Raw genomic sequence first — 15,640 nt, 5'->3', positions numbered from 1 at the left:
TGGCTCAGATGGTCAAGTATCTGCCTGCAATGCAAAAGACCCAGGTTAAATCCCTGGGTTGGGAAGATCCCCTGGAGAAGAAAATGGCAGCCCACTCCAGTATTTTTGCCTGGAGAATCCCATGGACAGAGCAGCCTGACAGGGGGTCGCAAAGAGTTGGACACAACTGAGCGACTAACACTTGATCTCATCGTAACTAAGCAGCATCAGTAATGACCCTGACCTTAAGTGCCTCAAGGACAGGGACATGTCTGCTTTGCTTACCGTATTCATGGTGTACATATCTTGGTCCTTAGCAGTCATTCAATAGCTATTTCTTGAATAAATGACACAATGAATTCTCTTACTTAATACACTAGACAGGAGGCAGCAATTGTGGTTGTATACCTGCAGAACACCTGAAATAACAGTTCTGATACAAAAGCAATATTCTCCTATAAAAGAAATCAGCTCAGTTATAGTTTGGCTTTATGTTATAAGGGAGCTTCTTTTATCTGATTGCTCTGGCTTTCTAAGCATGTGGCTTCCACATCATAGCTCAAGATGGCTGCTCCAGCTCATGTCATCATGCCTGCATTCCAGGCATCAGGAGGAAGTAAAGGCCAAGAAGATCATGTTGCATTTTTTTGAGGCTGCTTGCTTGAAGTTGCCATACCATTCCCACTTACATCATGGTAGCCAATGTAGTCTTTATTTTGGGTGGTCAGGTGATCAGTTAAAATATGGGAATTCTTTTACTAAAGAATGGTTTGTGAGGGGACAACTAGTGATCAGAGTCATTGCATGGCTTGGATGGCACCTGGAGCTGTGTGATGCTTTCTTCCACAAACCATCGGTATAAAAAGCTATTAGGGGCAGTTAATCACCGTGGCTACCATCCCTGCTTCCACAGTATCAACAATTAGTGGACTGTAAGTGCACAGGGCAAGTGAAGCCACTGGGCAGCCCTGTAGAAGTGTGTCAAAGCTCTGAAGGGGTTGCGTTTCCTTACTTGGACTCTGATTAGGAATCCAGAACTTTACCCTGATAGCAAAGCCAACACATTCTAGGCAACCTCTGTGGAGCGTCCCCACCTCTGTGTCCCCAGCTGTGTGAGCTCCTTGTGGTCCAAGGCACTGTCCTGTTCACCTTGGGGCCCCCGCACCTTCACCCCCAGGAACGCTGGGCTCTCCTGCACCCTGCATCCTAGCCTGTGCCTGCTGAATGAAGAGACAAAAATCAATTTAGATGATTCAGGAGTTTTACCAGATGCAACAAAGCTGATTCTTCCTAAACAGAACATTTGTGGAGGCTTTGCCAGAACTATCTAGAAAAGTGTATTGATGTGGCCATTGCTCTGGCCCAGCCACCTCCCCGTGAGATGAGGCAGGAGCAGTGTCTTCGAGATGGAGACCCCTGAGTGGGAGAGGGAGGTAGCCAGCAGCTGGGTCTGAGCCCACCCTTACCCCCCTCTCCCTGGCTTCTCGATTCTGATCTGTATTCAAGCTTTGTATTTCCCTTTGTGTGTGCTTAGCTTAGGGATTTATCACTGCAGCTTAGATCTGTGATGAAATAGATAAGCCTTCACTTTAATAAATGTGGCATTTCTTTCCCCATAAGAATTAGATGAAAGGAAGTGGGGCCTCGGAGGAGGCAAGGTGGGGCGGGGCAGCAGGTGGAGGTGGATGGCCAGGGCTACAGAAGACACTGCGGTCCAAGTGGCTCTGGGATAGGGAACCTGGGGCACAGTTTGGGGTCTTTTTACAGGGAGGTGGTAAGAGGAACAGTCCTGTGTGTCCCAAGGAAAGAAACTATAAGCGGCAGAGTCTTAGGCTTGCTATGGAGCCCTTCCTAGAGGGAGCAGTTTGGGTCCCCAGCTTGACTCCTCCTTCTGGTGCTGCTGCAAAGACACTTCCTGTAACCCTTTGGAAAGGATGTGGGTGTGAGGTCAGGGGTAGCAGAGCTCTATCAGGTCATGGTCTCAGCTCCAGGGCAACCAGAGAAGCATATACCTGTAGTGGGAAGTGTGGGTGAGCTATGTGACCTTGAGCAGAGATGTGGCTTAACCTCTCTGGACCTTTGTTTGCTTTTCTCTCTATGAGAATATCTCCTGGAATGATCTTTGTGTGCATGCCCTAGTGGCTCACATGGTAAAGAATCTACCTGTGATGAAGGAGACCCAGGTTTGATCCCTGGGTTGGGAAGATCCCTAGGGGAGGAAATGACAACCCACTCCAGTGTTCTTGCCGGGGAATTTCATGGACAGAGGACCTTGGCGGGCTACAGTCCGTGGGGTCGCAGAGTCGGACATGACCAAGCCACTAACATGATCCTTGTGGAGATAAGAGGCAATGAATATAAGGCCACTAGCACAGTCCAGGCATGATGGTTGGTGAGAAATCGTGGGAGAGCATTGGCATTATTGGTATGGAGTTTGGATCAGTTCAGTCGCTCAGTTGTGTCCGACTCTTCACGACCCCATGAATCGCAGCACGCCAGGCTTCCCTGTCCATCACCAACTCCCGGAGTTCACTCAGACTCACGTCCATCGAGTCAGTGTTGGAGTTTGGATCAGTGTCACATAATAACGTTAGACTTTTCCTTCCACGACTTTCAGAGCAGGCAGCTCTGTGGTTTGGGTCACGTGAACCCACTTTCCTAAGCAGCAGTATGATAGAAATCCTTGGAAGTCAGTGATAGGATTCTCGTCACCTGCAGATGACAGGGTTGAAGCTCAGAAAGGCTGACTAACTTGCTCAAGATCACACAGCTTGGACGCGGCCGTGCAGCACCCCGAGTGGTTCCAAGAGCTTGAAAAGACAGGCTCTCCCAGCCCTCCTGGGCGAACATTGTGTCCAGCCCTCCTAGTAGTTTTCATTCACAGCCCTAAGGTCACGGAGACCAAGAACATCACAGGACAGAGAGAGAGACGGGGCCAGGCCAGTGACCTGTATTTTCAGTTTTCATTGGCAGGATCATGCTCCCAGGGCTGTTGGGCAAACACCTGGCTCCTTAGATTTTCCTGCGAAGGAAGCTCAGGATGACCTTCAGAGCCGTGAAGGTTTGCCTGAGGCTGGTCAGCAGCCTCAGGCCGGTGGGCTCACATGAGTCCGAAGGGCTGGCTGAGCACGCTAAACCTCGTCGTTCTCTAAGAAGGAGTGAGATGTTCTTCCATGTAAACGTTCTTAAGTAGGAGCCACTGAAGATGCCAGCCTTGGTAACAATTTTGTTTATGTTGTTGCTGTGTAAAGATTTGCGTAAGCACCTTGCAGGTTTTTGTTTTTTTGTGAGGGGAAACTTGCTCTGGGATGTATGATTGCTTGCTATGATTGAAACGCACTCCAGGTATATCGAGAGATTCATTAATCACACTTAGTCGTCTATTATTAATTGAGTCCTGACCTGATTCCAGGCATTGTGGAATGAATGATGGTGTACTGTGCCCAGGGAGAACGTACAGTCTAAGTAAATAAGATGTGTACCCATGAAGAGTTACATAGCAGTATGAGAGTTTAAAACCTGCACAAAACTATGATTAAAGAAATGTTCACTTGCCATCCTTAGGAATAAGGTGCTGCCCTTAGGCCTATGGAGAGAGAGATTGAAATACAGCGTACAAACCAGCCTGTGTTGAGGGATATGCATAAGTCGTGTAGGGGCATTCACAGAAAAAGGAGCAGGCTGCAAGTTCATTGCTACTCTAGGCTTTAGTGAGTGCCTACTGCATACCAGGCCCTGTGCCAAAGACTGAAATGGTCTAAGGAGGCAGTGTGAAGGTGGTGGATACTATGTCCTTGAAGGGTGGGTAAGACCTGGATGGTCTAAAACCTGGGGAGGGATCGTCCAAGGTAATCCCTTGGGGTGGATTAAGGAAAGGTTCTTATCAGGGTGAAAAGAGTGGCCTTCGTGGGACAGAGATTAGGCCTGCCATGCTCATACTGGGATGGATAGTAAGAAAGCAGATTAGACAAGAAGGTTGGAAACAGAATGTGGAGGCCTTGAATGCCAGTATTTTCCTAAGGGCAATTCCTGAAGGGAACACCATGATGATAGTGGTGTCTGCATTCACATTTAAACTCACATTCTAAAACAGCTGGCTGTTTCTATTTTTGATTGTTTGTGGCTACTATATAAAAATACTATCGACTTTTATCTAATGCTCTTGTACCCTGCGAACTTGCAAATTCCCATTAGTTTTATTAGTTTTTTCATAGACTCTGTAGGATTTGCTACATAATTATATCATCTATAATATAGTTTTACTTCTCTTTTATTAGATACATTTTATTTCTTTTCTTGCCTTATTGCACTGGCTAGGACCCCTTTTGCAATTTTGAATGAAAGTGGTAAAACTTTGTTCTTGATCTTAAGGAGAAAAAAATTCAGCCTTTTACATGGTGATGTGTGTGCTACATTTTTCAAAGATGCCCTTTATCAAGTTGAGAAAATTTCCTATAATTGCTAGGTTGTGGAAAGTTTTTTTAAAATCAGGAATGGATATTGGTTTGTGTTTATTTCTGTATCTTCTTCTGTATCTGTTGAGGTGATCATATATGGCTTTTTTCTTTGTTAATATGGTGAATTACATTGATTGGTTTTTCGATGTTCAAAAAACCTTGCATTCCTGGCATAAATCCTACTTGGTCATCATGATTTCTTATCATTTTTATATATTATTGAATTTGATTTGCTGAAATTTGATTAAGAACATTTTGTGTCATTGCTCCTGAAAGATATTGATCTGTAGTTTTATTTCTTTGTCATTTTGGTTTGGTTCCAGTGTTAATTCTCATCTCATAAAATGTATTTCGAAGTTTTCCCTCCTTGATTTTATGGAAAAATTTTTGTAAAATCCCCTTATGAGGTTATCTGAGTCTGGGGTTTTGTTTACTTTTTATAGGAAGATTTTAAATTAAAAGTTCAATTTCTTTAATAGATATAAGATAATTATTTATTTTTGAGACAACCAAGCATGGCTAAAAGATGTTTTAAAACTTGGTTCAAGTGACTGATCCTAGAACATCCTCAAAATAGAATTCATAAAAAGCCAGAGTGACCAGCCAGCTGTCTTGACATGGTGTTAACATTCAAAGAGGCAACAGTCAAATACCTAAACATAATTAAAAAGTAATTAGAATCTTTAATTGGTCTTTTGGAAGAAAAAGGGATCTATGAAACAATTGTGGCATACAACAAATTTTAAAAATTAAGAGAATTTAAAAATTTAAAAACTTTTATCTTTCTCACTCTTAGTTCCTTGTGTATCGTCAGAAGCTGCTTCCCCCAGCACTTTCCTTTCTCATAACACTCCCCCAAATTCAGCCAACTGGCCTCTGCAGGTCTCCCCCTGCCCCCTTGATTCTGTAATCAGCTTACACTGATGTGTTCTTTGGATTCTCTTGTTCTCCTTTTACCAAGACTTTGAACATCAAAGTAGAGTTCTAGAAGTGACTCACTGAGGTAGAAAGTAGAAGAGGGGAAGGGGAAGAGGACAGATGGTTTGGATTAGATGCAGTCTTGCTGATGTCCCATCACCCTGCACGCTTACCATTGTGACCTAGCGCCAGAAATGGTTGAGCATCTCCCCACCCCACAAGCCGAGAGGCACCCACTGAGCGCCATTGCAAGGAGATGCTGCCTGACTCAGACTCCAAGTCTACAAACTGGAATTTAGACATTTGCTTTGGTTTTCCCCAGAGCCACCTTCTACAAGCTTATAGAATGGAGAGCTCAACACAGATTTTCATTAAAAAGCAGTCCTGCTGTTTATATGTGATTTGCTCCAGGACAGTCTAATTGGTGTGCAAAAATCATTGAATTTGAAGCCGAAGATCTGGGGTGTTTTTCCCAACCAGATCTCCAAATTTTTCATTTGATAAAACTTTCTACTTCTCAGAGTTATTGAACTCTGTAAGGTGTCCCCACAAAAATGTTAGCTGTTACTTACTGTCCTTTTAGACAATATATGTAATAAAATTCATTGCATTCATATAGCACTCTTCAAAAGCAAACATATAAGTATGTATGTATAGATATAAGTATATACATATCAGTTAATCATCTTGTCAATCTTTTGAGGAAGAAGTAACTCTTTTCATCTGACAGGTGATCCTGTCTGAGATTCAGAAGGTTTAGTTAATGTGTCTGTCGTCACACAGCCTATAGGTATTAAAGCCCAAAATTGAACTCAGGTCTTCTGATTCAAGGTCTGTTGTTATTTCTCCTTCTCCATTCCACCCTGATTATAGCTCAACCACTTATTTGTCTGTAACAGAATTAAAACCAAGTAAGTCCGAAGCCTCATGCTGGATAAACTCAGGCACATGCTTATTGTTCTTTGGAATCTGAATTAAGGAAAAGAAGCTAGTCACTTTCAAATGGTGTCAGCGGGTACTGCACAAGTCATGTAACCCTAGCAGCACACTTGGGGAACTCAGACCATTTGTTGCATGCAAAGATGTCATATAATAATGCAGCTGCTCAACACTTACGTTCTGTTGGAATAAGGAAGGGTTGTATAATGGCAGCAAGGTGCCATTTTGGATTTCAATAGTATAAAACTCTAGTGGCTAATAAGAAAATTCCAATTTTGTCCTTCACTGTGGGGAGACTTATCTCATATTTCTATTGCTCTTGGGGAAGCATAGTGGAAAATAATCTATAGAATTCTATAGCCTGAGCTTTATGTGAGGTTTGCAGTTTTGGCTTTATGGGTTTCTTGGTGGGTGGCTATTCCCCTGTTCTCTTTAGTTCTCCTAAGCTTTCTTCACTCAGAAATTCTTGTGCTTCTGCACAGAAAATCTTCCATTAGAAAACTCTGACTTCCATTTCATCACCTCAGAACAACAACAACACATAAACACACATTCAAATATACGCACTCTTACCTAGTAAAGAGTGGGCAGAGGCATTTGTATCTTTAGAGATTATGTTCAGCTTCAGGTAACAGAAAACTGACCAACTGCAGCTGAAACAATAAAGGTCGATTTTCTTCGTAGTCAGAAGTCCAGTGGTAGGCCTTTTCTGGAGTTGGTTCAGCCGTGCAGCAATGCCTCCTAAGAACCACATGGTTCCCATCTTCCCCTTCCCATTTTTTTGCTTCACCTTATGGTTATGACCTCATGATTGCAAGATGGCTGCCACAGCGTCAGCCTTTATATTTACATTCCAAAAAGGGGGAAGGGCAACACCAGTGATGGTTATTTAGCTGTACATATTGCTGCCCTAAATAATGTGTGTTTCGTTACAAAGAAGGAGAGAGGCAAATTGACTACTGAGTGGCTAAGTCCCAGTATCTGCCCTATCTTTTGGGTATACTTTCTTCCTTCTTCTTACAGGCTCCCCCTGTAAGGGACCCCCTCTTTGAGGAGTGGCTTCTGGTTCTGTGCTCACTTTAACAAATCTCTCTGCAATAAAATAATTTAGACATTTGTTGAAATTCATTTTTTTTTTATGACTGCAGTATTTTTTTTGTTTTTAGTGACTGCTGTATTATTCTTCTATAGCACTTTACAGTTTCACTGACGTGGTTCCATTTAAACTCAACAAAGGTCATGAGATAGAATACCATCACCTGCATCCTTCAAGAGAGGAAACTGAGACCCCGTAAATTGAATGATGTGTTAGTCCTAGTCCTTCTCGTCCGGGGCTCTGTCCCACTGCTCCACCTCTGCTTCTGTTGACCACAGTTGGCATGGCTCTGAGCAGATGCTGCCCTGGGTTGACCCACCTGGTTCAGTGGCCTGCCACTCACCTCAGGACACTGGACTTGGTGCCATTTTGCAGACGCTTGCTCAGTAGCTCAGTCACATCTGACTCTTCGTGACTCCATGGACTGTAGCCTGCCAGGCTCCTTGATCCATGGGATTCTCCAGGCAAGAATACTGGAGTGGGATGCCATTTCCTCCTCCAATTTTGCAAACGCATGTAGCATTTTGCCAACAGGAAATCGACAGGGAAGAATATCCTGGAAAATATTGCCCAGGTTTCAGGTTTCACGGATTCACACACAGTCCCACATACACAGGCACCTGTAAATCTTCACAGAGAAGGCGCTGTGGCTAAGGCATCTGTTCATTACAGTTTGATCTGAGGAACTATGGATGCGTTGTTAGAAGTCTGAGGTGGGATGAGGTTTGCACATCCCATTTGGTGTGCCAGACAGACGGGGACAGACTCCGCATCCCGAGGCTGGGAGGCAGTGGCATGATGATTCCATGAGTTGCTGCCATTTTATCCCTTCCCTTCAGCCTGTTGCAAATAACTCTATTCAGGGGCAAGGGGGCAATGCTCTATGTCCCCCCCCCCACCACACCCTCTATGCCCTGAGAAGAGCAGCTCTTCCTTTGCAGTTGGAGAAGCATGTATCTTAACAAGGAAAGAGGGGGATCATTCCTTTGTCTGAAATAATGATGTGGACGCTTTTTGAAAAATGACTTCAACTGGCTTTAGGTGGGGAATTAATTCAGGTTGATAAATACACATTTAATGAGAGCTCAACAGAGCAACACGGCAATGGACCAAGAACCTCCCTTTCCTTTGCAGGGTGCATGCAGCCCACAGGCCCAGGCTTTCATGGGTCTGTTGTTACTATTTTAAAAAGCTGTGGCCAAGATGGAGATGAGGGCGGCTGGAAAGTGGCCCTTCGGTGGTTTGTAGAAGCTGGCAGTTGCAGTGACAACTGGAATGAAAGAGAGGGTGGTACACCATGACCGAGTGTGTATCTTTGTCAGGTTGAGGTGAGGCTGTAGGTGGGAGATGCATCCTTGAACTTGAGCTGTGCCTCTCAAAGCCTCCGTGGGAACAAGTGCACCTCAATAAGGGAGGTCCCTGGTGGTCACCGCTCACCACGCCCCTCACCACACACCCCCACCCCACGCTTCACAGCCCAGGCCTTGTCACTGCCGAGGGGACAAGGCACAAGTGTGCATCCTTCTGTACTGAAGATTCAGGAACAGGCACAAAAGGTACACATCCCAGTATCCTGAGCTTACACAGATCTATGCTTCTTCCCTGTGCTTGGACAACCCTTCTCCCACTTGACCACCCGTAGAATCCTTTTTTTTGTATGTTTTCTCAGTTGTGTCCAACTCTTTGCAACCCCATGGACTGCAGCCCACCAGCTTCCTCTGTCCATGGGATTTCCCAGGCAAGAATCCTAGAGTGGGTTGCCATGCCCTCCTCCAGGGTGGTCTTCCCTACCCAGGGATCAAAGCATGTCTTCTGTGTCTCCTGCACTGGCAGGTAGATTCTTTACTTCTCAGCCACCTGTAGAGTCCTTGTCTTCTCCTAAGCCTTACTTGAAATGCCACTTCCTCTGGGAAGCCTTCTAGAATACAACTCCTCCCTTCATCCACATTATCTCCTCCCACTCCTCTACGGCTTTTGACTTATATCTCTAGTTAGCACTCCAGTCATCCTGCCCTTTATCACAGTCCTGTGTCTGGATGTTGTTGGGAAATCTCCAGGGAAAATCATATCCGTCAGAGGGAAAGACTACTGATGAGGCAAAGAAGGGTTTTCTTCCATGAAAGTGAAGACTCACATCAGTTTCCCTTCAAAGGAACCAGAACCCAGTCCGGGGACAGGCTCTTTCACAAGGTAAAGTGTCTATTCAGATCCCATAGGACCCCAGGACGTTGTGTCCAGAATTTCATAATTCATTCACTTTGGTGACATGAATTTGGGAACTTCTCAGAACGTAGAACACGGCACATACCACTGCAAGCAGGATCCTGGAGAAAGAATTTGAAAGTGCTTATTAGAATGATGGAAAAGAAGAGATGATAGCCTGAATGCCTAGTATAAATATTTTGGCTATTGTTTATTATTATGAGAGTGCAGGAACCTCAGCTGCCAAACATGACTATTCTGTGCTCTTGATAGATATGGCTGCTGTTGAATTTTTCTCTTTTCTTTTACTTTAATAGTTTTTATTACTCAAGTAAAACATTTTCATTATAGAAAAATGTGAAAATGCAGTGAATAAAAGAAAAAATAATCTTACTCCTAGTCACCGATTTATATTTTGGTCTTTATTTGCATATATATCTGAAATTTTAAAATGAGACTCTACAGTGTTTCAAAACCTGTTATTTTCATTTCACCATATATCATAAATATCTTTACATATTAATAAGTATGCAAGAAGAATATAATTTTTAACAGCTTTTTTTTTTTTTTTGCTATGGAAAATTTCAAACATATGTAAAAGCATAACCGTCCCATGGTATCTGGGGACTGATTCTAGGACCCCTTCAAAGATCAAAATCTGAGTATGCTCAAGTCTCTTTTATAAAACAGTGTAGTATTTTTTTGCACAACCTATACACATCCTCTCGTACACTTTAAATCATCTCTAGGTTAGTTTTAATACCGAATACAGTGTAAATGCTATATAAATAGGTACCCACACAGGGCAAATTCATGTTTTGCCTTTGGAATTTAAAAAAGCTCTTTCAGTCTGTGGTTGGTTGAATCCAAAGATGCAGAACCTGCAAATACAGAGCACTGACTCTAGAGAACCATATATACAATGAACCCCATGTACCGTCACCTAGCTCTAAAAATTGTCAACTCACCACCAATCCCATTCATCCCTAGCTTCTTGACTACCCTCCACCCCAACACACATGCACACACACACATAAAACCACTGTTAATCAGATTATTATGAAGCAAATGCTAGATGTAAAAGTATTTCATCTGTGAATATTTAGGACTGAGTGTCTAAAAGAAAAGGAGTCTTAAGAAGCGATCAGCAATACCATTACCTCATGTAAAGACATCAGCAGTACTGCCTAATATCACCAAATACCTAGCCACATAGGACATCTCCTTCTGTACCTGCAGAGACCCTTTCCATAAAGCTACAGCATCATTTATCCATCTGGTACCTTGGTGCTGACCACAGATGATAGTCTTCTTGTTTTCACTATTACAAATAATGCTGCAGTGAATAACTTTGATTTTTTAATAGCTTTCTAATTATTTTCTTAGGATAAATTGCTACAAGCGTCCTTGCTGAGTCAAAGGCTGTGGAGGTTTTTAAAGTCTTTTATTTTAAAATGTCAAATTTCCTTCTAGTTCGTAATAATCATTCACTCAACTGGTGAAGAGTACAGGAGACTGTCTAATGGTTCTTGAAGTTTTTCTAATTCTTCTGTATAAACTTTAGAATTATTTTGTAAAAATAAAAATGCAATAGAACTGGTTTTTATTTTTGATTGCATTTTTATAATAGATTTTAAAGATTAATTTGCATTATAATACCAAGAATTCCTGTCCAAGAACAACCATATCATGTCCTTCAGGAAATATAGTAAGTTTTATTCATCTGCATTGCCCACGCTTCTTTTAAAAGACCATATATTTTATATAATTTTCCATAATGGTGAATAGGATTGCTTTTACTTCTTTCCTTCTCCTCTCTCTTTTTCTCCCTGATCCTCCAACTAATTATTGCTGGTATAAATTACAGAATAAATACTATACATTTATTCGGTAATTGTCAACCTGACTGAAATTTCTTATTAGTTTCAGTGATTTTTTTTTTTCTCCCAATTAGTCTTCTTGGATTTTCTAGATCTGTATTCACATCATCTGGTATTTTGACTCTTTCTTTTAAATATTCTTAATTTTTCTTTCTTTTTAAAAAGTTTTATGTATTTATTTTTGACTGCTCTGGATCTTCATTGCTGCGTGAGAGCTTTCTCTAGGTGTAGAGAGCGGGGGCTACTCTGGTCGCAGTGCACTTGCTTCTCTTGTGGAGTGTGGGCTCAAGGGCATCTGGGCTCAGTAGTGGTGGCTTCTGGACTCTAGCTGAGCCACAGGCTGTGGGATTGGACTGGTGTCCCCTGCATTGCAACGCAGAATCCTAACCAGTGGACCACCAGGGAAGCTGTCTCACCTTTTGTTTCTATTTCGTGTGTAACTACCACACTGGCTAGCACCCCAAAATAAGGCTAAATGATGACTAGGGTGGTTGGCATCACTTCTAACTTGAGTGGAAATGGCTCTATTCATGGTTAATTTCTGCTTGATGGTGGCTGTTGGTTTGTAATCGATCTCAACTGAAAATTTTTTTAAATATTGTAAACATTTAATATGGAACCTTTCAAATAGTAAGCATTTAACAGATGTTTTTATTATATTTATTATTATACGTTTTATCATGAAAAGAGGTATATCTTAATTTCCTTTCATTAAGATTGATTTTAAAATTAAGAATGGATGTTGATTTTGTTGCCTTTCTGGAAACATTTATTTAATTGCTTATTTTTTTCTCTGATTTGTTAATATGATGATGTATTAGTGTTGATATAGTCTTCATTCTTGGCATATAAAACCAATCTGGCCAAAAGTATGTTATCCGTTTCAAATTAGTCTGGATTCTAGTTTCCTTTTTTAATATTTTAAAATTCATTCTTTATTAAGTATAGTTGATTTACAATGTTTCGGGTATACAGCAAAGTGATTCAGTTATATATATATTATTCAGTTTTATATATATTAATCATTAATTTTATGTTATTAAAATCTATCCTTATTTATTTCTATTCGTTTGATTAAAGTTGGTAGAGATATATTCACTTCTGCTGTGACTGTTTTGTTGCTTCTTGTATTATGTGAAATTTCTGGTTTTAACTGATTAAGACAGTTAAATAGTGGCATTTTTTATAACTTAACCTATACTTATGGTATTTTAAATATATCATATTTTTAAAAAATATATTTCATGTCTGGTACATAAGGGTTCATTGGACTTACGTATCGGTAGTGGATTATACCCTCTCTCACCTCTGCTGTTCTTTGCCTTGAATTCCACCCTCCGTAACATTACTATTGCCAGCCCTGTCTCTTTGCTTGTTTGCATTTTCCTTATACGTCTTCACTCGTCCCTCTTAATCTTTTCATATAACTTTATTTTAGGTACATCTCTTTTACGCAGCTTATCATAAGATTTTGTTTTGTGTCTCTATGTGAAAAGCTTTTTATTATGACAGAGGTGTTAAGCCTATGCGCATTCATTTGATAACCAATATACTTAGTTCTTGTATTTTTAAATTTGTTTGCTTTCCATTTTTAAAATTCCTTCCTAACTGTTTGCCTTCAGTTCGTTCCCTATTTTTGCCTCTTTTATTCTCCAGTGATTTGGAAGATATCCAGCTTATTTTTATTCTCCTGGTGCCTCCCCTTCACTTCCTCCCTTCCTCTTCCTTCTTCAGCTTTATTTAGAATAAACGAGAGTGTGGAGTCCTGTATTCATTCATCCGGTAGATACTTATTATGGGACTTCCGTGTGCCGTGCACAGTGGTAGGCAATGCGAGTCAGTGGTGACCAGAGCCCTGCTCTTACCATTTATATTTTAATGAGGGGAGAAAGAATAAATACGCAAGCCAGGAAGTGACCAGAGTGATACCTGTGCACATAACTAGAGTAAAAAGACATGCCAGAAAGTTATTAGTGGCTTCTTAGGCTGGGTGCTCAGGGAGGGCCTCCATATAAGTTTGCCAGAATTGCCATAGCAAAATAGTCCAGACCACGTGGCTTACAGAACAGAAACTGGGACTTTCCTGATGGTCCAGTGGCTAAGACTCCAAGCTCCCAATGCAGGGGGCCTGGGTTTGATCCCTGGTCAGGGAACTAGATCCCACATGCTGCAGCTAAGACCCAGCACAGCCAAATAAATAAGTAAATAATTTTTTTAAAAACAGAAATTAATTTTCTCACGGTTCCGACAGCTGAAGTTCAAGATCTAGGTGCAGCAGGGTCGGTTTCTTCTGAGGCTCCTCTCCTTGGCTTGCGTATGGTCATTTTCTCCCTGTGCCTTCTCCTGGCCTTCCCTGTGTGTGATGCTTGAATGCATGCACTCTCAGTATTGTCTGACTCTCTGTGACCCCTAGTGTGTAGCCTGCCAGGCCCCTTTGTCTACGGAATTCTCCAGGCAAGAATACCGGAATGGACTGCCATTTCCTTCTCCAGGGATCTTGCCTACCCAGGAACTGATCCCGTTTCTCTTACATCTCCTGCATTGCAGGCAGATTCTTTACCGTGTGAGCCACCAGGGAAGCTGTGTGATGGTTGTCTGGTGTCTAAATTTCCTCTTCTTATAAGGTCACCAGTCATTTGGATGAGGGCCCACCCTAAGGACTTCATTTTAATTTACTCAAGTCTTTAATGACCTTATTTCTCGGTCACATTCTGAGGTACAGGGTGTTAGGCTTTCAATATATGAAGTGTGCTAAGCTGCTTCAGTCGTGTCTGACTCTTTGCGACCCCAGGGACTATAGCCTGCCAGGCTTCTCTGTCCATGGGATTCTCCAGGCAAGAATACTGGAGTGGGTTGCCTTTTCCTCTTCTGGGGGATCTTCCCAACCCAGGGATCAAACCTCAGTCTCCCGTGGCTCCTGCATTGCAGGCGAGTTCTTGACCACTGAGCCACCCAGGAAGCATTATGAATTGGGGGGAGGGAGAGGAGAGACACAATTCAGCCCAGAACAGCCTGTCTCAGGAGATAGCATTTCCACTGAGACCATTTTGGATGGTTCTGTTTGAGACATTCCAGCGGAGCTGTGCTGTTCACAGTTGGGTCAAGGTCTGTGGTGCTCAGAGCAGCCTGCATTGAGATACAAATATGACTTTTCTGCACCTGTGGAGAAATGGGAGTGATGGCGTTGATTCTTTGGAGGAGACTATCGAGCAAGTAGAGAAGAGGACAGCTAAGTGCTGCGTGTACCGCCTCTAGCCTGGAGACAGAGGGTTGGGGAGGTCTACTCCTAGAGAGGAAAACCTACCGAGAGGGGTCGCTTGACAAGACGTGAGTGCCCCTTGGAGCTCTGTGCACATGAGTTTAAAGTGAAACCAGTAAACCCATTTGTGCAGCTGACTCGGGGGATGTTCAGCTGTGGGGCTTAGGTAGGGAAAAGGAGATAGATTTGATCATCATCAGAATGCTCCACCCATGATGCTTTGAAATGTAGGTTTTATGGTGATGGATGGTGAAATCCAGGCTGGGCCAGCAGGCAGAGACACCTCGAGCAAGGGGGTGATGGCTGGGGAGAAAGCAGTGGGGTTTGTCCCAGGGACCTAGAGAGACTGAAGCAGAGGACTTGCTAGTAGGTGGTGCAGCGGGGTGTTTGAATGGTGAACGTTGGGATACAGATTCTGGCTTTGAGTTAGGAGCCTAGGGCTGGGTGGATGTCTTGGGGGAGGCTCAGCGAGAACTGCAAACACTGAGAAATGGCTCCTGGTGGGTAAACGATGTGTCAGGTTCACTGCTGGCAGGCAGCTCAGGGGCACGGAGCCCAGTTCCGGGCTGGAGCGGGAGGAGGGAGCCTAGCTTCTCCTATTGAAGGCGGCTGTCCGAGGGCAGTTGATCTGTCCGGGGATGGTGGAAAATCCGAGTAAATGTGGCACATGTCCTTCGGTCCTTCTATGACCTAGGAGAGTCGCATCTTCTCTGGCCCCATGTCCACTGTTGTAAATAAGAGTGCCACTCAGTAGTAACCAACCAGAAATGACCACAATGCCTCATTGTGTTGGTGGGACCTTTTGTACCTCATATTCCTCGACTTTAATGTTCTCTTCTGTAAAATAAAGCAGTTGGACCAGGATAATCACAGCTAATGTTTGCTGAGAATTGCTGAGTGCCAGATGCTC

At 42.8% G+C, this 15,640-nt stretch overlaps 1 protein-coding gene across 9 annotated transcripts in view; it reads left to right on the top strand.

The window, feature by feature from the left end:
- Positions 1-15,640, top strand: part of SHISA6 (shisa family member 6) — a 262,969-nt gene that overhangs the window by 40,431 nt on the left and 206,898 nt on the right. The window lies entirely within an intron of this gene.

The sequence above is a fragment of the Bos grunniens genome, chromosome 19, assembly GCF_055505025.1.
Source record: "Bos grunniens cultivar Pamir isolate PY7600 chromosome 19, Bosgru_T2T1.0, whole genome shotgun sequence".
Lineage (NCBI taxonomy): Eukaryota > Metazoa > Chordata > Mammalia > Artiodactyla > Bovidae > Bos > Bos grunniens.
The sequence above is the reverse complement of the archived record's forward strand: the minus strand, read 5'-3'. Positions and strand labels throughout refer to the sequence as shown.